At 39.0% G+C, this 21,911-nt stretch overlaps 1 protein-coding gene across 3 annotated transcripts in view; it reads left to right on the forward strand.

Annotated features, from left to right (window-relative positions):
- The window catches only part of FBXW7 (F-box and WD repeat domain containing 7), a 173,881-nt gene that overhangs the window by 50,457 nt on the left and 101,513 nt on the right, over window positions 1-21,911 (forward strand). Inside the window, exon 1 of one of the 3 annotated variants that reach the window (XM_061476572.1) lies at window positions 19,547-19,716. The exons of the other annotated variants lie outside the window; for them this stretch is intronic. The gene's annotated coding sequence lies outside the window, so the exon portion shown is untranslated. Of the gene's footprint in view, window positions 1-19,546; window positions 19,717-21,911 lie in introns of those variants that run through there. 3 annotated transcript variants of the gene reach the window in all.

Here is a 21,911-nt window from a genome sequence, read left to right on the forward strand (position 1 = left end):
TTTGTGTATGGTAGAACAAAACCAAGTAACACGCAACAATGGCATGAAGTATTTCACCTTAGTGAGCAGAAAGGTGTTTTTGGGAACTTTGTTGTTTGTGCCATTTTATGTCTACTTTCTGGGTTGAGAGGTTAGCATAATCGTAAGGGTGGAGAGGGTAAAATGGACTGTGAATACCTCAAGGTATGAGCTTAACATTGAATAGCATTAGACATTTCTTCTAAATAATCTGGAGGAAAGAACCATGCTTGGTGGTGTTTGAATGAGGAGATGGGGGTGAGGGCGCAGAACCAAGAGGGAGGAAGCCTTCTGTGTGTGGGAGACAGCAGACTATGCTGAGGAACTAAGCAGGGGACATTTCTAAGATCAGAGGAACCACTATGATTCTGTAGTCAGACCATCTGCTTAGCGCAGCACAGGATTCCGTTTGTGCTGTAACCCCGAGTTTGGGGCTCAGCAGTAACAGTGTTCAGAGCTAAATTGTACCGCTCGTTCTCTTGATGCAGGCTGTTCTGTAACACGAAGACCTAATCCAGCTTTTGTTGCATTGTCATCTATTAACTCTTTTAAAGATTCCTTCTTCCTATGTTAGTATTTCAGTTGTCCTTGGTCTTTGTCAAGCCTAAGTGGTTTCTCTCTTTCACTTTTTTTTTTTTTAAACAGCATCACATAATTTCTTTCCTGCTGTTGGCAAAACAGGAAAAATAATGACAACCCAGCAAACAGTAACATTTTGTGGTAAAATGCTATTACTGTCATCAATATTGTCATTATCAAGATAACAGCAATGTAAGAGCTAGCAAAACCATTGCAATATCCTTTTGCTCAAAGCTGAATGTAGGGAGGGGAGAAATCGATTTCAGAAATAAATGAGATTTCCCGAAAAGTCCTAATTGGGACAGTTTACCAGAACAGTAGAGTTTTTCTTCATCCCAGCAGGCTGACATTGCAAATCCTGATTTTTAGTAGACTCACTTTCTTAAAAAATGGTATTGTAAGTGCTACAACACAGGTAGCCCTGTTAATAATATTAAAGGCTATGAGATTCTGGGGTTCAAATTAAATATTGCCAATTTTAATAAAACCAATTTTGTATACAATCTCGATAACTCCTCCTCCCTTCCTCACAGCCCCCCCCTAATGGTTGCTTTTTACTCATTAAATTACACAAGACAGCAATGAGCCATAGGAAGTGAAATGTCATCACAGCAATAAAGAGATTCACGTTCTTGGAGCAAAAACGAATATGCGTGCATGGTGTGACTGGTTTGCGAGGCACTCCAAGAAACTTCCTACCTACTGGTAGCTTAATGTTCCTGTGAATGCGTTTTTATTTTGCAGAGTACCAGACTTTTCTGTTTAGGACTTTGTGCTGTGACTCGGAGCCTGTTCACTTCCAGCCTTAGTAGGTGGTATTCAGGGGCACAGGAATAAAGCTGATGCAGTAAGAACTGTTCTGGCCATTCTTCCAACACTGAGTTGCTTAAAAGTCTGTCTGTTACATCCTCATAAGCTAAATGCTATACTCTGCTCAGTGTTTTAGTAAAGTGATTGCAAAGACTTTTTTCTTACACATTTTTTTTAAAGCTTCTGTTCTGAAGCTTTCAAAAAAATTGTTTTCTCAGTACTGTTTTTATTCCTGTTCTAGTCGTATTTTATCTGCAACCTTAACTGTCTTTGCAGTTATACTGCAATGTAAGAAAAACAGAAACAAATATCTGAAGGGGGCCTGCAAGGATGCTGGAGAGGGACTCTTCACCACAGACTGTAGTGATAGGAAAAGGGTTAATGGGTTTAAACTTAAACAGGCAAAGTTCAGGTTAGATATAAGGAAGTTTTTCACTGTGAGGGTGGTGAGGCACTGGAGTGGGTTTCCCCAAAAAGTTGTGAATGCTCCATCCCTGGCAGTGTTCAAGGCCAGGTTGGCTACAGCCTTGGGCAGCATGGTCTAGTGTGAGGCGTCCCTGCCCCTGATATGCTATGCTTTATAGATAATATTAGAATCAGACTGTAAGTTTAACAACTTGTTCTCCATGGACTTCAAAAGATATGTATTTTTTTATTAATACATGTGTAATTTTTCTAAATTCCATAAGAATCCTCTTTCTTCCTTTATCCTCCCTGTTGAGATGTCTGATTCTGTATTGATCCGCTTAAAAGGTTTTCAGTGAAGCTTTTTACTTGATGTTAGCTGTCTTTTTAATTATAGCTATGCCACTGTGCTGTGCAGAACTCTGTAGTTAGGGTTGTGTCAGCACTTACATTTAAAATCTCTCATTTTTATCAGCAACTTAGTATTTACAGTAAAAAATTACTTTGAGCTAAATCATAGCAAGATCTTAGCCTTCAGGGTGAGTGAATAAGAGTTCACTATATTAAAAACTATTCAGATGAATCTGAGTTAATGAAAGGTTATAACCTTCTCTTTTATACACACACTCCGTATGCCTGCAGCTAATGTTTTGTTTGGTTTTTGTTTGGGTTTGTTTTTTTTAAGTCTCTTTTCTTACTTGAGGTACTGTCATTCAGCATCTAAAAAGCAGCACAATTTCATTACTCCATTTCTCTGGGCACTTGTAAGGGATCTCCAGTAGCTCCTGAGCCTGCATGTGCCTTTGTCTTGGTTCCTTCCTTTGCTTTCTCTCCACCCAAACCTGCAGTTGGTCTGAGGAGGGGAACTAACAATGAAGGATGTCAGTCTCTGTTGTGTTGTTTGCTATGTGTATTCTTATCAAATGTTTAATCCCACATAAGAAGGTATGTGTGCAATAAGGTACTTTCTCCTTATTTTACAAACATAAAGCTGCTATTGTAAAAGAATGTTTCTCATATTGCAGACTGAGGCTGTTGGAAATGCTGTGCGTTAGATCCCTATGCTGGCTTACACTGCAGAGCACAAGAGCTGGTCCCTAGTGATGACAGCCTAAATGAACAGGCCTTTTCTGGAATGGTGTTAGTGGTAATGCCTATCATTTGAATGAAAGGATGATGGCAAGAGTGCTGAAGGCCAGTTTCTGTTTCTTCCTGATTCTGCAAGGGTGTAAGCACATCACTTTTTCTAGAAGACTGCTGAGAAATTATTTGGGTGGGGGCATCTGTTGTGGTGTGTAAGCCACTGTGTGATCAAGGATGAGGGGGAAGAAAGCAAGAAGAAAGAAAGATTTTGCAGACTTGGTGTACTTTGCCCGAGTTTGGGGAAGAGATGCCCAAGTACCAGAATCTGCTCCCTGTGTTATTTCCAGGTCTGCCTTGAAAACTTGCTAACAATATGGAAAGAACAGGACTAAAATATAGCTTTTCCTCCTAGCTGACACCCTAGCAACTGGTTAGAATCCTTATTCCTTTTGTTATTCTGTGCTATCTTGTTAGAATGCTGTGCTGAAGGGAAATAAATGCTGAAATAATCAATCTCCATCAGATTTCACTCTGATAATGTTCATGTGTGTGTTTCTTCATTGCTCATCTAACTGAGCCTGACATACAGACTGTAAAATCTTCTGACATTTTTGCTTAATTTTTGCTTTAGGGCCAGGTCTTAGCCTGGTCATCAGGCCTTTCTGGGATGGGGAAATGCTAGAGGAAGAAGGAGCATAATCAGCACAGTCAGCTTGTGATGGTTCCAACAAGCTAAAAGGAGAGGGGAGAGGTGTAGTGCTCAGGAAATCGAGTTTGAATGAAGAGTTGGAGTTGTAGCATAGCTGTGCTTTGAACTCTGACATTGTTATAGATACAAGTCTGAATTTCAGAGGAACTTGGTATCACAGTTAAGTTCAGCATAGCTGACCTTGGTGAAGTCTGTGCAGGCCTGTCTGCTGCAGAAGGGAGACAAAAATCACTCCAGCCACAAAGCATACATACACACTATAACATTAAGCATTCTAGAAAATATATATAATATAACCTGGAAACTTGCACTGAATAATGAAGGTGGAAAGTACCTCACTGAATACCCCTTGTTTGCATTCTGTGGGCAGGTTGATAGGCCCTGAGGGCAAAACTGGTGAGAGGTTGTAATGCATGGGCAGGAAGAAGTTGGACTGACAAGGCAACCATGTTCTTGATCCTTTGTTTTTCACTTTTTCAAAGACTTTTTGCAGGAAAGAATGTTTAATAAACCTCACTTTATAAATGGGGAGACAGACTCTGAAAGTCAAGAGGCTGAAGGTCCCTCTTCCAGCCCCTGGCAAATCTGAGCATGGAAACCAGTTCTCAGATTGTTTTCAGCTGTTTTCCCCCTGGATCGCATTTTCTTTTTATAGCTTTTCCTTTCTGGGAAAAACACCAAGAAAAGTTAAGTCTTGAGTGACTGAAAGGCGGGGAAACACCCATAGGGTGTTCCAAGTACCTTAAAAAGGTGACTTCCCCTTCATATAGCTGGTGAAAAAGGGCATAAGGTAGATAGTGACTCACCTAAATTCTCACATCTAGAGTTAGGATAAAAATCAAATCCAATTCTTAGCTTTTTAACACAGCTAAGGGAGTGTAGAGCCTCTGGAAAGAATTTAATCTGGAAATTTTCAGGGATTTTGTCTGCTTTTAAGTCAGTGTAAACTTTGCTATATAGATCCAGCCAAATTCAGGATGTTGAAGTTTTCACAATAAGGTCTTAATAGGTACTGAGCACTTCAGATGTCATCCGATGTACTGAATGTGTCAGTAGCAATAAGTGGGCACAGGATTTGATTTCTTTACAGGTCAGTAGGAGAGGCTATAGCACTCTGTTAGTGCACAAAGTGGCCATTTTTGGAACAGTGGGTTGCAGAAGTGCTAAAAGACAGTGGCATCAGATTCGTGTAACTTATGGAACAGACTCTTAATGTCCTCTCTTGTCTACTGATGAGAGAAGCACGCCTTCAAACTAGATCTCCACATACTGAATGAAGTGGATGCTGTTGAAATGTGTGTAGTTGATCTTTGACTTTCAGAATTAAAATTCTAAGTGTGGAAACTGTAGAAAATAATGCATACAAGTGCCTGCTTGTGGGAATAGCTGAGAAATAAAAAGGTGATGGCAGTTTATTGACTGTCTAACTGTTACCAGTTTATTTTAGCCATTGCATCTGGAAAGGTCTTGTATTGGCACATGCAGCTTTACAGGTATTTGTGACTTTGGTTCCATGAGCAGGAAAATGTAGGTACTTGAATACTTAAACCTTGTGCTATCACTTGCAGAGTGATGGCTATGGTAAATGTCCTGATGACATATATTATATAAGATATAATTAGGTGACAGATGGTGTCAAACCTCACTTGCAGTTGTAGTTGGCATAGTTTTTTGAGGAGGGAACGGTAAGGACACACTGGTATTTTTGTACTTTATTTAGCCACTTCTAATCACAAATAGCAGATTTTGTGCATTTGCTCATGCTGTTTGAATGCAATTATACTTTTGGTTCTAAAAAGCAAGTTCTCAGATGGCCAGTTAAGATATCCTTGATGCTGAGAAAGGCAGGTACTACTGCTGTAGAACTTTAGGCTTCTTTTTTAGTGTGAATATACAGTAGTTATCATATCTTGACAGGCCTTCTTATCACAGTAGCAGGACTGATATTCCTAGAACCATGAGTCCAGTATTTTCCACTGTAAAACTTGCTAGAACTCTAAATATATTCAAGTGCTGCTAATACATGAAGACTTTTCTCTTTAGTTGTTTTACATTAATGATTGTACTGATGACTGGTAAATATCTTCTGGTATTGGGTAAAGTCTGTTGCAAACAGAACATTTGATTAATTTTCATGCAAGGATTGTAGTACAGTCTTTCATTTGCTCAGGTAGAGTGCAAGAAGGCATTATTTGGTTCATAACTCTCATTGTATCCTGTTGTAGATCTGTCATACCAGCTCTAAATAACTCTGCTCTTGCTGAGAGTTCCATGCAGAGATAAATAGATTTTTTTTTTTTTTTTTTGCTGCTTTCACACGATGTAAAACTTGGGTTGTGGTTTAGCAGCCTTTAAGGTTCAGGTCTGTACACAGTTTTACACAGGTATATGTTGGGTATGTAAAATGGAGTTCAGAGAGATGAAGATATTTTGAAAATGCTTCTAAGCATTGTAGCTACTTTAGACATTAGTGTAGTTGGTGAACTAGTTTAACTTATTGTTAGTTTCCATTTTGAAAGTTTTGTTCTAGCAGCATCAATAATATGCTGCAAGGACAATGCTGCTTGGGCTCCCTTCATCTCCATTGTTAGGTAAACTTTAAATATTAAATTAAGGAATTGAGTTCTTGGCCTTTATGACAGTGTTCCTCTTCTCAGTGCACAAAGCCAATTTATTTTGAAGCATAAAATAAGCAATTGAGTATTAATGTTACAAAGTGTATATTTCTCCTTGTTTCAGCTGTTACTAAATATAAAAATTGATATGCTGGAACACTTACTCCTGAGTTGTCGTCTCTTTCCAAGCCCTGCATAATACAGTAGATCAATAATGCACTTTCATGGCTTTGGACATTGAACAGATCAGATCCTGTTTGCTCTGTATCTAGTAATGAATTATCTATAATTCGCCCGAGACCTTATACTGTATAATTTATTCTACTCTTCACATTTTTTTTCTTGCTATCCCTTATACTTCAATTCTAGTTGTATGCTATCACACGTGCCTGGAATATTCTCTGTTATGGCACACAGCTTCTAACTTCACCTTCCAGTTTTTTTCTCAAAATACTGGTTTTCTGTGATCTCAAGCCCCACTTTCCTGTGTTACTACTTTTAATTTCCTTAAACAGCAGTGGAGCAACTTAAAAGCAGCGTATCTGTCCCATTGCAAGCAACTAATGCATATCTTGATTTTACATATTCCTTCTCTTCTTGGTCTGAGACTTTGGATTTTTTTGAGCAGATACTGTCCTTTAGACAGTATAGATGATGGTCTCTGTTGTACAAGAGCCACTTGGCTCATTCTCTCTGGAAAGGTATGTGTGTATTGACAGTGGGAAATCCTAATTGTTATTTGTCGAGCCTGTAGTTGGAAAAAGGATTTGCCCTGTGAAGGGCAAGTGAAAGCACTTGCATTTGGATTTTTTGGATTTCATGTTTATGTACTGGCTATGAAGCTTACTGGTAAGTAATTTAGAGGTGATACATGCATATTAAGAAGCAAGCCCTGTGGTGGTTCTACTCCTGCAGATACTAAGGACTTCAACAGACTTTTCCAAAATTTAACTGAGGCTGTGGAGCACCACTGAGCATTTCAGCTGTGGGATATTGTATAGTGGAAATGGAAAATGTAAAGGTATGGCAGTCTTCCCACTCGGGATTTTTTTCAAAAGAGAGCAGAGGTTTTACAGGCCGCTTTGTTACTATCTTTTACTACCCCTACTGTCTTTCATTATTACTGAAGCATGAAGTCCCAAATGTGTGGTCATTACATGAGCAAATAAATGAATGCTCAAAACCAACTGCAGATACTTTTCAGAATTAACAAAGAATCTTCTCATCAGACATTTTGGACTTCTTGCTGCATCTTGTAAGCAAGTCCTTTATAAAATGTGAATGAATGCATGATCTGTAAGTGTTAGGTTTTGAGGGTTTTGTGTTAACTTTTGAAATAGCGTATGGCACTCCTGCTGCCAGAGCAGAGAAGCTTCAGGTGATGTAAATGACCTGTGTTTTATTTCTTCTACTTTAATAACAACATCTGTGAATGTCAAAAGGCAGTAGCTGTTTCTGCGTTCAGTTGTGATCTTTCCCACTGCTACTTATTGTTGAGGATTTGGTAAGTAGCACCGTGTATTTAACACTGGCACCGTATTTTATAGCTAGAAATTCCTTATTCTTCGATCTGTTGCATCTTCATGAAGTGTCTTACTTCTCCCACCCAACCCCCTGTCTTGAAATTATCTGTCTTCATGAGCTTTCTCAGGATGCTCGGTTCTGAAAGTGACTGCCAAAGAAGCAGGAAGCTCACACATTAGGGTAGTGACGTAGTGAGGATCTTTCTGGTGATTTCATTTGACCAGTACTCTATTCCTCATTTATCTATCAAAAAATAGAATAAGATTATTTTACCTCTTGGAAAATATTCAATATTTTAACTGCATTTGCAGCTTGTTCTGTGATTAAATAAAGAGGAGTGGCAGCAGTTTGTCTCTAAATACCATTTGTACAGTTCTTGGGATTTCTGGGATGTGTTAAAACTTTAACAGGGGAAGTTTAGGTTGGATATAAGGAAGAAGTTCTTTACTGTAAGGGTGGTGAGGCACTGGAGTGGGTTGCCCAGGGAAGTTGTGAATGCTCCATCCCTGGCAGTGTTCAAGGCCAGGTTGGACAGAGCCTTGGGTGGCATGGTTTAGTGTGAGGTGTCCCAGCCCATGGCAGGGGAGTTGAAACTTGATGATCTTAAGGTCCTTTCCAACCCTAACTATTCTATGGTTCTGTCTCAAACTGTGTAGGCTGGAGATGCCAGCTACTTTGTAAGACTAGGGCTGATATCCTTGGTTCACTTCTGATGGGTCTTATTAACATGGGGGAAACTGTGAACCAGAAAAGACTATGAATCTGAAGTGAACTATTACTAATTTTCATTGCTGGGCTGCCATGGGCGTTCAGTTCAGGTGTAGCTGGGCTGATTGCAGGTTACAGCCATGTGCCGCATGTCTTGTCCCCCTGCTGAACGAGATTGTTCGCACCTCTAATCCGTGGAACTGCTCGTGCAAGTGCTTCCTAATCTATTTCAGGCAAAATGAATCTGCTTAGCTGAGAACTTAAACTTGTAAGTCAACCTGGCTCATTCTGACTGAAGCAGATTAGTGATGCTTGTACATGCAGGTATGCCAGGAGATCTGGTTGGATGCAGTGATAAGCAGGTTGGATGTGAGAGGCTGAGCTCTGCCTTGGGAATAGTGTATGCATGTCTGTCTACGCTCCTTTCTGAAAGTTTCTTTAAATAGCTTATTTTCATGTTTCAGGGAGTCTATTTTGAAAGCAAAATAAATCTTGTGCTGAAGAAGTGTGCTGGGGAGGTTGCTAAGCAGTTTTTATTAGCTGCTAGTCCTTACCTATTCCTATACCTAAACTTTTTTTTATTTTTTTTTTCCCTTAGTATGTGAGTGTTCTGTTGCAATTTTGTCTCTTAATTCAGTGAGCTAGGATTTCCTTATGATGCTTGGTTTAGTCCTAGTATTCTTCTTGTTATAAAAAGTTGCCTTCTCCTGTCCACTTGTAACCAGTCATTGAAAACAGACAGCTCTGAACCTATTGAGCTAAGATTTCTCTCTGGTGAGCCTCGGTGCCGAGCCTGGCAGACGCTGCTCTTTGGGGCAGTTCTACCTCCCAACCCAGGTGTGCAGCAGGCTGCTTCTTTTTTTTTCCCAACTCAGAAGTCAAGTAATGCTAGGCTGTAGTTGGGCAGCGTATACAAAGTGGCTTTGGGCCAGAAGTTCCAAAAAGAACCACAACTACCTACATTTACACAGACCAGTACTTTTAAAACAGTCAGTTCCTCAAAAGAGAACATTGAATGTAGGGGCTGCTGTGAACACCCACTATCCAGAAACAGTTGGTACCCTCAGTGTCAATGTAGTCATTTCACATCTTGAAATAAGACAGCAGAAGTACCCAAAGGAGCTTGGGGGTTTCAGGTCAGTGCCCATCCATGGAGATGAAATACCTTAGAAATGTATGCTTGATCTCATTAGTATGAGGTGTAAGTGCAGATCTGTGGACCTGATTGCTGCCGTTACCTCACGTTAACTACAAAACCTTTGACAATGGCATAATCATCATGGGAATGGATTTCAGTATGTGATTAGTGCACTACGACAAGTAGAAAATATGTTCTTGCCAGGCTTTGATAAAAATCTGATTAATGTCACCAGCAAATTAAAACATGTTGTAGAGCCTAGTTTCTTTCTAGGATACTTACCAGAGGAAGAAAGTTTGTGTGCTAAATATTTCGCAGGCATCAAGATGACAGGAATGGAAATGCAAATACCTTAGGGAGTTCTGGTTTATTTTTTTGTAACATTTTGCAGTTTATACCTAATCATTACTCCTGAGCATCAAATAGCTGACTCCTGTACCCTGGTGTCCAGAAAGTGATGTCTGAACTTTGGACATTTGTTAATCAGCCTTGTATCTGAGAACGTGGAAGTCCACATGTAGATTGTAAGAAAAATTAAGATAAACACAGAAGGCCATGATGAATGACTTAGACTTCACATTGCCAGCATGGTTTGTACTATATTCTGTTTTCCTCGGTGAAGGACTGGGCCTCTTGAAAAGTTGAGCTATTTAGTGAGATTCTTATTGTTCCTAAAAGCCTTTTTGCATTGCTCTGGTGAAAATGGTTACTGCAAGGTCCATTTTCTAGGCTTCAAGCTATGCCTGTCATAGGACACAACCTAATCAGCCAGGTTTTGTCGTAAGGACAAAGACAGATTGCCCCAGTTTTGATTGTGCTGTTGCTATCAACAACCAGTGTATTATTCAGAAAGTCTCCAATTTGGCTTTCTGTCAATAGAAACAGTTGTAGTAAAAGGCCACCTTTTGCAGCTGCATTGTTCCACATGTCACTCACATTGTAGCGATAAAACGATGTTCTGAGGCCTCAAGATTTGGTTTAAATCAGTTATTTTACAAAGTTTTTTCTTGAACAGGTTTGGTGTTTGTTTTTTTTTTTTTGTTTTTTTTTTTTTTTTTGTTTTTTTTTTTTTTGTTTTTTTTTTGGGTTTGGGGTTTTTTGTTTTTTTGGTAGAAAATACACTACCAGGCTGGAACTGTGCCTTGTCTGTCAGGTGAATCAAGAGCTGTGTTCCCTTGTGTCGGCAGGTTTGACTCTTCAGGCTCCCTTCCCTATTGTGTTGTGGGTCCCTGTGGCACACAGGAGGCAGGTCTCTCCCTCTGCACATCAACACACACTTCACTAGGGCTTGAGCAATTTCATTTACTTTCTTCAGAAACGTACTGGTCTCAAAAGATCTGCAGGGTAGCTGTGCAGCGTAGCAACTGACCTGTGTGGAATGCTGTGTGCCTGATGTAGCATCAAGGACAGGCATGGGGTTTAGACTGGGAGTAATGCAGTCTGTGTTTGATCAATACAGCTGATGCTGCTTAGCACTGCTGTCCATGAAGGACAGTCATTACTCTTCACCTCCATGAATTTGTACTGACAATGCCCTTGAAAAATCAGGAACATGGGCTGGCCTGCAGTAAAGGTGCAATGACACTGGAGCCTCTTCCTCTTTGCAGCTGCCGTTGTGTGACAGATTCACTGTTGCCAAGAAACTCTCCTAGCTCTGCATGCCTTTCCACATAGGCATGAAAAATGGCTCGTGCGCTCCAATTTCTGCAGACTGGTGGTCTGGTGAGACTTCTGACAACAGTCAAGTTTAGATCCATGATGCTATCAATGAAGTATGGCTTGCTTTTATTGAAGAGCATAGCTTCAAGTTTACAGGTAGGTATTTGTTTTGCAGTGATGTAAGGTGTTAGGTGGTCCTTAGCTGTTACCTGCCCTCTGCTGCAAGGGGGTAAGGTCTGTTGTCCTTACAACAGTTTATATTAGCCAGTCTTAATCCAGTGCCAGCAACATCATGTGAGTTAGAGGTAACTGGTGAGTTAAAATTGACTTGCATATTTTTGTCTGGAATGGGTTAGGGGGCGCTCAGTTGACTTCAGTGACGTGTCAGTGCAGCATAGCTGCTGCCCTTTCAGTGAAGCTCCACTGAAAATATCCTGTGGCAGAGCAGTATCAGCATCTTACATGACATCAGTCTCCAAAAAGCATCTGTTGTTTTTCTGTGGGCTTTTTTTTTTTTTCCCAGTCAAATTATAATCCAAATCTCAAATTTTAAGATTAAGGCTGTAGTAGTACCTCTTTTAGTTGATAGTCCAGGTAAATCATTTATTTGTTCACTGTATCTGTGGTCTGAGTTTTCCTGCATCGGACTCAGCTGTTTTTTACTGCTTGCTTACACCTCCTTTCTGTAGTAGGAAAGTGCTGTAGAACAGAAGCATAGAATATTTAGAGTGAATGGCTTCATAGGATTTCAAAGAAAGTTGGACTGCCGGCCTGGCATCAGTATTGAAGGCCACCTTACATTTTTGCTTAGGCACCTACTTTCACCTTCGGTCATGCAGATACAAAAAATTACTTTCTTGCTTCCAAAAGTAGTTTAGCTAAGCAAATTTAGGTTTCTGTAGGTTATTAGGCAAATGCCCTGCTGCTGAACCATACTGCTTAATCAGTTACTGAAATAAGATTCTCAGCCATTCTAAGGACATTAAATCAATAACAATAATTGCAACCATTTCTATTTGTCCACTGGAGCCTGCTAAGAGTCTATTTGGGCTAGGGCCAGATTCTTTTAGACAGGTTGAGATATTATCTTCCTTCAAACCTGGCAATCTCACATGCTGTTTGTCAGCAAGTGCCTTGTTGTGCAAGGTCACATTTTAGATCTACTGCCGGAAAGCTTCCCCATGACACAGACAACATAACACTTAAGAACCAATGTGTGGTAGGCAGTGTTCTGGAGACGTGAGGTTAACGAGAAGGCATTTGCTTTTTTTTTTTTTTAATACCATGTGGAGACCATAATTGTGTGGTTTTGCTTTTAAGTGAGACACCAGGAAGGGGACTTTCTTCAGTTGTGTGCTTTTAGCAGTAGTATGTGACCTTGTTTTATTTATGGCTTTCTACTGTTGAAGATGCTGAAAATACAAAGTATTAACAAATTTCAGCAAGTCTGGTAAATGGCCATTCTGTTTCTCTTTGTATTTCTTGTTTTTATTAAAGGAAAAAAGTGCAGGTCAAAGGCTTCTTGTTGATGAAAAGGCATTTAACAAGTTCATTGACTAGATCTGGAAGAAAGGACATCATTTGGAGTTCATCTTTGAAAATGCAGTATTCAGAATGGAGACAGTATTGCCCAGCGGATACTGCACAAAATCTGATTGAATGTACACAGCTGAGCATTTCATAAGATATGAATTAGGACTGTGAACAGATAGGCATTCTTCATAAAATGTATATTACTCCTTGTTCTTTTCGGGCAACCTCACAGGGATAAGGCTGAGCTGTATTTTTCTCCCACCAAAATGGTAAAATACACCAGTGCCAATATCTTGCATTGCTCACATGAAGCATGCTTTCTAACCCAACCTGATCCCAGGCTACCTTTTTCTTATTTCAGAAAGTCAGTTTATAACTCTGAACTAAACACAAATAAGAAATCATCTTTGTCCAGAATATATTACGTCTTCTACTCCCAGCTGTTTTAACAGTACTTACAGAATGACTTCATTTATTTCCCTAGCAATTAGGACTATATGACAGCTGACTGTTATAGATAATTGTCCTTCAGGCTTTTTCTAAAGAATAGGCAACTGAAAACAGAAGATTAAATGAGACATTTTTGGTAGTAGCCCGGAGTAAGCATTTTCCTCTGTGGATCTTGAGGCAGAAAATGTTCTTGCTGATAGCTTGGCAGGACTTGGAGGGGTTTGTTCTTCTTCCCTTGCCTCTCATCATCTTGTATGCTTGGAATAACATAGAAGAGTTGGGAATTAAAAATAAATACTTAAAAAAAGTAGTGTTCGGATATCTAGGTGGCTGTTTAATCTCTGGGAGGGAATTCTTTATTTTTACAATAACCCTTTCTGGAAGGTTAGCCTGATGTGGAAGTCTGTGTCCCAACAGAATAAAGAGATTGCATTTTTCATGGCAAAGTCTGCATTGCTGCTTCTTTACTTCATTCGTCTTTATTCAGAGGTTTGAAAATACTGTTCTGTGCCTTGAAGCTTGGGAGTTAAAGGAGTGATTATTCTTGGTGATTAGAGGTTGTATAAGAGCGGCTTGGAAAGGGGGTACTTACTTTAAATTTTTAATCATTTAAATACAAATGTTCTTAAATAGTAGTCACTGCTCTTGATTCTCACTTTCCTCAGGTTCAATCCTACTGTTTTTTAACCACTAAAACGCTTTTTAGTGTAAAGGGTGTATGTGTTTCCATCTCTGTGTGTGTCATTCGTTACTAGATGTCTCTTTCAAGCATCTCTGAGGTAGGGGAGATTTAAGTATTTCACATTAATCTCCTCCACTTCCCCCCATTTAAATTTAACTGAAGTTAGTTTAAATTAAACTAAACTTAGTTGGTGTTTGTCTTTAAGGTCTGTTCCCTCACTTCATTTAAAGATGACCTTTTTTAGTCCACCTTTTCTGCTCTGTGTTTGAAGTTGACCTTTGTTTTTGGCCATCTCTGCTGTTCTGCTTGTATGCCTGTTTGTGCTGCACTTCTGCAGCATTGAATTGGAGATTCAGTCCAAGAAATCATGCTGCCGTTTTGCCAGAAGCTGACACCAGCCATCTGGTAGAACTACAATTCAGTATCAGTAAACCCCATAATCTGGGGAATGTACCAAAAATTACTTCTATGATTAGTGGACAGGAAAGAAACTGAGACAGATAAGTCAGTTGGGTACTCTATAAATCACCTTGAGGTTTTCAGACCAAGCATCTTAATGGCAGTGTTCTTGCTGCCAAATGCTGTTTTGCTTTTTGCCTTCAGAATATTTGCATTAATAATGAGCAATTCTGCTTGCAAGTTATTTATGCTCCTATGGTGCAGCTTTGCAAAGCAGCACCAGGCTAGGTAACACCGAATGAATTCACAAAGCAGTTTAGCGTATCGTACTCCTAAGGTCTATAGGTTTTCCCATTGAAAATGCATCCCAGCCCCCTTACCACATTCATCAGTGTTGTGAATATGGAGGAAAAAATTATATTAAGGCCACTTTGGCCATGCCGTGCTAGCCTGTGTGTTAAAACTGGCTGTGAAATAAATCTGCACGAGCTGGGCAGGTTTTAGTCAGCAGTTTGGTAATACGTTTTGCCTCTCTGTCACTTTGGGAGTAGAGAGGAGGTTGACAGCAGCTCTAGTTTGTGTGCATTCCCACGGAGAGGTGGTCAGCTAACCAAGCCTGGGTAGCTGTGCATGTGCTGCATGTTCTTCAGCTGTTGAATGTGTATGTTAAACCAAGATGGAATGTATTTCTATTTTAAGACTTAAAGTGGTGATGAATTTACTGTCTTCCTAGTAAGCTATTACAGTGAGTAATTATCCTCATTGTTAATTCCATTTGGATTTTTCTCATTTTAGCATTCAGTGATTGGATCTTGCTTTTCGTCTAGGAGAAAATCTGTGTTTGCCTAGATAGTTGGAAAGAAAGTTATTCCTGCATAGTAAACATATTTTTTTGGTATGTCAGGGCTGAGATTTCTAGCTCCTTTTGTTGGTACCTATAGCTCTATAGGTTAATGTGTGTTAACAGTAGTTTTCCCGTGACACAGTTTTCTCCAGCACAGCTTAACCCAAGTTTACTACTTCTGCAAGACTATCAGTGTCATCCTTACAGGTCCTCATGCTCCTTTGCTATAGATGACAGGTCTTGAGCTGCATAAACCCATCCTAAGCAGGTGTTGCTCCAGGCAGCTAGGGAGGTCCCTATATGCAGTGCTCTTGATGATGCTGTAAAACTGACCATGAGAACTTCTGTTAAAGGGAATATGGGTGGTCTGATCTGGGGACAGAAAGCATGTATAGAAAGTGAAACACAGTGCTTAGTGCTGTGGAGATTTTTGAGCCAGCTTGGAAAGCTGTCACAGCTACCACAGACCCACAGGCCTCAATTACTTACTTTTTGGGAAGAGGCATGAATCCAACCCCCAAATTAACCAAACCTGTTAAGTTTCAGGGACTGCCTAGTCTCCTGTTGTACTGTAAGAGGATTTGTGATTTTTTTTTTTTTTTAAGGGATTCTGTACTACATGTGTGTGTCATGTAATAAGAGTTGGGATGAATCTGTATATTTCCAGCCTTTGCTAAGTAGGCATGCAGTAGTGTCTTTAATTTTGAAGGGAGTGTAATAAATTGCATGCCTAGTTTTCTAGTCTGAGAATTTTTCAGCCCATGTGCTTCTCAACTAATGTAGCTAAAGATACTCTGTGTTGCTATAAGTATGATCTAATGTTTGCTTTTGGCAAGAAGCTCTTCCTTGTTAGTATGCGCAGAAGGCATAGTTTACATGAGACAGAAATGCTAACAGATAGAAACTTGCAGTTCTAAATTGAGCAAACAAGTGCTTGTGTCATATCACTAGCAGTAGTAGTAGTACAGGCTTCTAATTTGATGGGGAGGAACACTCAAAATCCCCAACAAAATCATACCCCCGCCCCCCAACAGAATCATTATGCAAGGTAAGATCTTATCTAGAGAGATAAAAAAATTATTACAAGAATCCAAGTAATGATACAGTTGCCAAAGCAGAAAGGATAAGACAAAGTAACTGAAAATTGTGTGCAGATTAGTTGCCTGTTTTGATTTCAATAGCTGCTGGAAAACTTGGCACCCTTTAAATAACCCAAAGCTTTTCTTTCTACTTTCCCTTTTCTGCTAAAAGGGGAGAGAAGCCTTTCATTAGTCACACATGATAGTTAACTTGTCACATTTTACAGCTTAATCCTTTTTCTTTAAAGAGTTTTTAGTGAAAACACAAACCAGCCATCTTCTGTATAACAGTCATTATTAATAAAGCTACTAAAAATAACACAATTATTTATATGAACACAGTAAGATCAGTCATAATACTGATCTCCTCCTAATGTGGATTGTTGCCTCCCATGATATCTTTCAAGGAATTTAAATGATTTTGTTCTAAATTATATCCATTCACTCTTCTTCATGAAAACATAATAATGCAGAATTAAAAATAAGGAGTAACTTATGTACTTCTGCTGTTGGTCTTGGGTTTCAGGGGGTTAAAAGGTATGAACAGCGTTCTTGATAAACAGATATGAGCTCCCCACTTCTTCTATAACACTGTATTGGTGCTACCATCACTTGGGATATGGTTTTGAGGAAGCGGACTTTTAATTTTTTTTTTAATACAATTTCCTTACTAGTGGAAGATTGAGATTTTAAGTCATTTCTTCATGGGTCACTTTCACATTTCCCTCTGACCTCCATCCCATCCTTACCATGGTATCTCACGATAATTCTCATCTTCTTAAGTACTGGATTTTAAGGTAAAAACCAACTGGTGTAACACACTATTCACTAGTGATTTGCACTGATATTTTTGTCCTTTTTGAATCAAGGAAAATTCAGGCTTTTTTAACACTTCAAATACAAGTATTAAAGTAATGAATTACTTACGAAGATATGTTCCCAGAAAAAAAAATCGGTGGTTTTCTCTCTTCTAGCTGTGTGTTGATTGCTTTAATTTTGTCATCAGGTCTCTATTAATACATTTTATAGCATAATTCTCTGTGCTAGAGTGATAAAAACTTGTACAGCTTTAACTCAAATTGATCCCCCCCTCAAGAATTCTGTGTGGGTTATCTCTTTGTAAAATTTTAGCCAAGCAGTCCTGTTTTTGTGGAAAACACACAAGGAGGAAGAAAAGGGCTTTTTCATTTAAAGCATTAAGACTTGACATTCCATGCTTTTGTAAGGCAAGTCTATGGAATCCATTTTACCTGTAATGCATTCAGATTTGGTGTTTGTATGTCCATGAACCCTACAGGTGGTTGTGTTGCCTACAGGAATGGGATGAATCTGTGTGTCCCCTGCCTGTACACAGCAAAGGAAGCATATTGCACCTTTCTGCAGCTTTTCCCACAGTCATTATCTGTGAAGGCTAAATGAGTCTGTATTGAAGAGACTGGGCCAGGTTGTCTTGAGCTTCTTATCAACTCATACCCTCAAGTCCTTCCTCTCAGGGCTTCTCTCAGTCCGTTCTCTGCCCAGCCTGTAGTTGTGCTTGGGATTGCCCTGATGTGATCGTACCTACCATAATCTAAAAAATAAGTAAGTTGACTGCTTGTAGCTCAAGCTTTCTTCTAAACTTGCTCATGAAAGGTCTGTTAATCTCTCTGCTACCTCTAATATTTCCATGTCACTCATCTGAAAAACTGCTAAAGATATGTAAATTCTTGTAGCAGTTACTCATTTCCTGAACTACTTTTTTTATTCTTGTTCTCTAGTGGGTTTTTTGTGCTATTTCATGTTTTATCCTATATTAAATATTTTACCTGTGTCTACCAAAAGAGGTGGGATTATGTGATAGGTCCTCCCTACCCTTTTGTCTTTCCAGCCCAGAGTTAAAACAAAGTTTTCTTTATAATGATTTCTGCGTGTTTGTCCCCATAAATTGATAGCCAGGGACGTTGCTCTGCCACACGCTTACTACCCAGGTATTGTCAACCATTGTCGCTCATCCGAATCCCTTCACTGTCTGCAGGGAATGGATCAGAATGGAGCAAAGTGTCTGGGACTGTAAATTAGCACTGTGGGCTAAGAGGAATTGGGAAAATGAGGCATGGGATTATTAGAGAGGGAGCTGTGTTAAGAGGAAATCCTGGAAGAAAAATGTAAGTTTGGATGATGAAATAGGGAAAGAAGGAATGAGGTCTGTCGAAGTAGGATAGTGGGGGTGATAGAAGTTAGGTGAACAGAAGGGAGAGACACCTTATAGTAGGCTCTCTGTGGTGGGAAAACTGGAATTGTCTTTTTTCAGAAACATTTGGGAGTGGAGGTCAGGGCCCAAGGGCGTGATACAAAGCCTCAGTAGGTATATACAATGTTGGAGCCAGATTATGGTGGGGATGGGTCTAATTAAAACTGGCCACACAAGAAGATTAGAGGCAGCTGGGCTTCACTAAATTTGCACAGGAAACTTTTAATTGTGATTATTTCTTATTTTTTCTTAATGAAAACTGAATCTAGTTTTTTGTGTGCTGTCAGGTTTATGTTCAACATAAGTAATCAGAGGGGCAGTGTCATTTAATGTTGGTTACTTCAGCCATTTTGGACTGAATAAACAACATGAATTGGTTGTTAAAGTGTATTGAGGGAGAGTGGAAAAGTGAGCAGGAAGATTTATAATCCAACAGAAAAGTTATGTGTGCTGCTCCACAAAGTGTTAGCAGGTCTTTGTTGGGCAGGGTAAAGCAGAGGATTTTTTTAGTTGCTAATATGTTCTGGAGCTTGGAGCTGCAAATAATGGAGCTGACAGATTTGAGATGCATATATGTTTGGAAGAAGTGGTGCTCTTAGGAAAAACATGCCTGCTTGTAGAATGAGATGTATTATTAACGATGTACTTTGTTTTGATGAAAAGTTACTTAAAGTTTTTAAAGCTGTATGTTAATCTTGCTCTAATCAATCTTTTGTGCTGGTGAAATATGGAAAGCATTATTATTTTCCTTATACAATGTATTCAACTCAGAATTGTATGACTTGGGTCATTACTATTATCGAGTTTCCCATCCTGCGCAACACAGCAAAATTCTTCTCTTGTAACTTAGGTGTCTGGCAGCGCAGGTGTGTGCCTGTCGTTGGGTGCATTGGCACTGTATGTTTTAGTCTGGATTTGGATCCAGAGCACACTTTAAAGTGTAGCTGCTGATTGTTCACACCTGCTCCCCAGTAGAGTTAAAGCACAGCTGGCCCAAGCACCTTCTGGGTGAAACTAAAACAGATAATGCATTCCAGCTGTGAGAGTCAGTTTAGGTCTCAGTGGTCATAGCTGGAGATAACAGCTCTTTCCTTTTCCTAGAGCCTTATTATGTGGGTGCTGAGTCTCAGCTTGGCACATCTGTTCCTACTGCACTGTTGGCTCAATACGAGCTAACTTTAAGTTGCCAACGCACCACTGGCAATCTTGGGCCCAATGTGCTTGTAAGGATTTTATTTTTTGTTTGAGAAGGTAGGTTGGGATGTTGAAATGGAATCATAGGACATCCTTAGCTTGAGTGGGATGTTTCTTTTTTGCTTTCTATTTACCTCAGTTCGGTATTACTCAATTTAATGTATGTCAGCTTTTTATCGGGTTATTTATATAGACTTAGGTTAGTTTTCAAGTCAGTCTACCTGTCTAATTTGAAAGTTAATTCTTTAAAATCTTTTCAAGTTCTGGTATACTTTGTGAAAACAACAAAAGCCCCCACCCTTTACCCTCATCACCACCTCATTTCCCTTTTCTTTACAGTTTCAAGTGATAAAAAAGGAATTAACAAACCAGCAGTTTCCCGATTTTTACTTAGTTGTATGTTTTCATAAGTAAAAAGCATTTGACAACTTTTGTATCTACTAGAGGGACAGAGATATTTCAGTAATAAAGCAAGAAGTGAAGTTGTCATCCTCCTCTCTCAGTACAGAATGTAACCTATTGTAGATAAATCTGAGGCATTTTCTCTATAGTTTCTCAGTGTTGCTCGGCGTTTCTTACGGGTGGTTTTGAGCAGCTGTTATTCTGGTATTTTTGTAAAGTGCCTTGTGTGCAAATTTAATGGATAAAGAATTCTGCTTAATCTTCAATATATATGGGAGGATGCATTCATCAACTCTGATTTTACAGTTGTGTGAGTCCAGGGACTTCCATTGTCCTTGGGGATTCCATGTATTTTGCTTTTCCATATGACCCACTACAAGTGTTAAGAAACTTAACCTGGGAGTTGTTGACCAAGTTTAATGAGTTTTACATGTTTATGCAAAGCCTTGACACTGCACTACAATGTTTTGGTGTCCTTCTAAAAATACCTCTTTGTGGTCTAAGGTGGGTAGGAAAGCAACAGCTTACCTCTGTGGGACTGCTGGGGTTTAGCTGTTTTGAGACATTTTGGGCTCTGAGGGTGTAAATGAAGGAGGCACTGTACTAACTGAAAACACAGCATTTTAGTTCTTGGGTAGCTGATTTGTAAATAAGTTCTTCCTGCAAAGTAATAATCCTGTCTTATTCGTTATATACCTTATATATGAAAATGATCGCATCTTGTGAATTAGCTTACAGTAGTTAATTCTGAAAGCACTTAGATGACAGAAGGCAGCTTTAATGTTTCAAATCTCTCAGATAATGTACATCCATCTGTTCTTTAGAGAATGCATCACCTCTTTGCATATTGATGATTTCTGATGTAATTAAATTTTGATGATATGTTTTGCAGGCTTCTGGAAAAACCAAGTTGAGCTTATTTCTGCAAATACAGAGTAAAACTCAAATCATTTATGACTGAAGCTAATTTTGTGAATTGATAGTCACTACAAAAATGTAGGAATAATTAAAAAGATATAATAGTACTAGTGTGTGTTCATTTTCTTAACTGGCTGGAATTTCATTTGGGTATATTAACAGTGCCAATAGTGTTATTTTTGTCACTTAAGCACTTAGCAGAATTATGCATTTTATTACTTCTGTATTTCAGTGCTACCTGTCACATCAGTTGCTTACAGATACAAACTGAAATTATGTATTAAATTAATGAAACAAATGCAGCATTTGAAGTTTTATCAAGTAAATTATATTATCCTAAACTGATAACTGAGGCGTATATTTGAAACAATGCTTTCGATAGTGGAAAAATAGATGAAAACTTTTTAAGCTTTATTCATGGCTATTTACAGAATCATTTTTGGTGGAAGCTAAGTTCTCTAGATTGTGAAGATATAAATCTCTTTTTTTGGTCTTTATTATTATTGCTGTTTTGTTTTTTTTTCAGATTTAATGCTTTAAAAAATCCAAATCTCTTATTTTTAATGAGAAAGCAAGATGTAGTGTTGTCAAGCTCCTAACTATGTAGCAGGCCTGATAAATAGGTTACACTAATGTCAGATTACATATGCAGTAAAATTTGATGTTTGTTGAAATGGAGTTAATGAAACATCACTTCAAAACGCTAAGGTTTCCAGGCTTTGGGAAAAAATGTTAAGTGAAAATATTTCTCTGTGATGTTATGAAGAGTTCACTGTTTTTCAAGTGCCACTTACTATATATAGAAAATTAAACACATTTGCTTTTGATGCCCCTTGCTCCCAAGGTTGAAGTCATTAGCTTTTGGTTTGTGCACCCCAGTGTCCTAATGTGTTTTTTCCGCTCATAAAAAGTAGGAGTCAGCACAGCCTCTG

This window comes from Pezoporus flaviventris, unplaced genomic scaffold (assembly GCF_033815535.1).
Source record: "Pezoporus flaviventris isolate CSIRO_AGI_PZ_B2104156 unplaced genomic scaffold, CSIRO_AGI_Pfla_v1 ptg000002l, whole genome shotgun sequence".
Classification (NCBI taxonomy): Eukaryota; Metazoa; Chordata; class Aves; order Psittaciformes; family Psittacidae; genus Pezoporus; species Pezoporus flaviventris.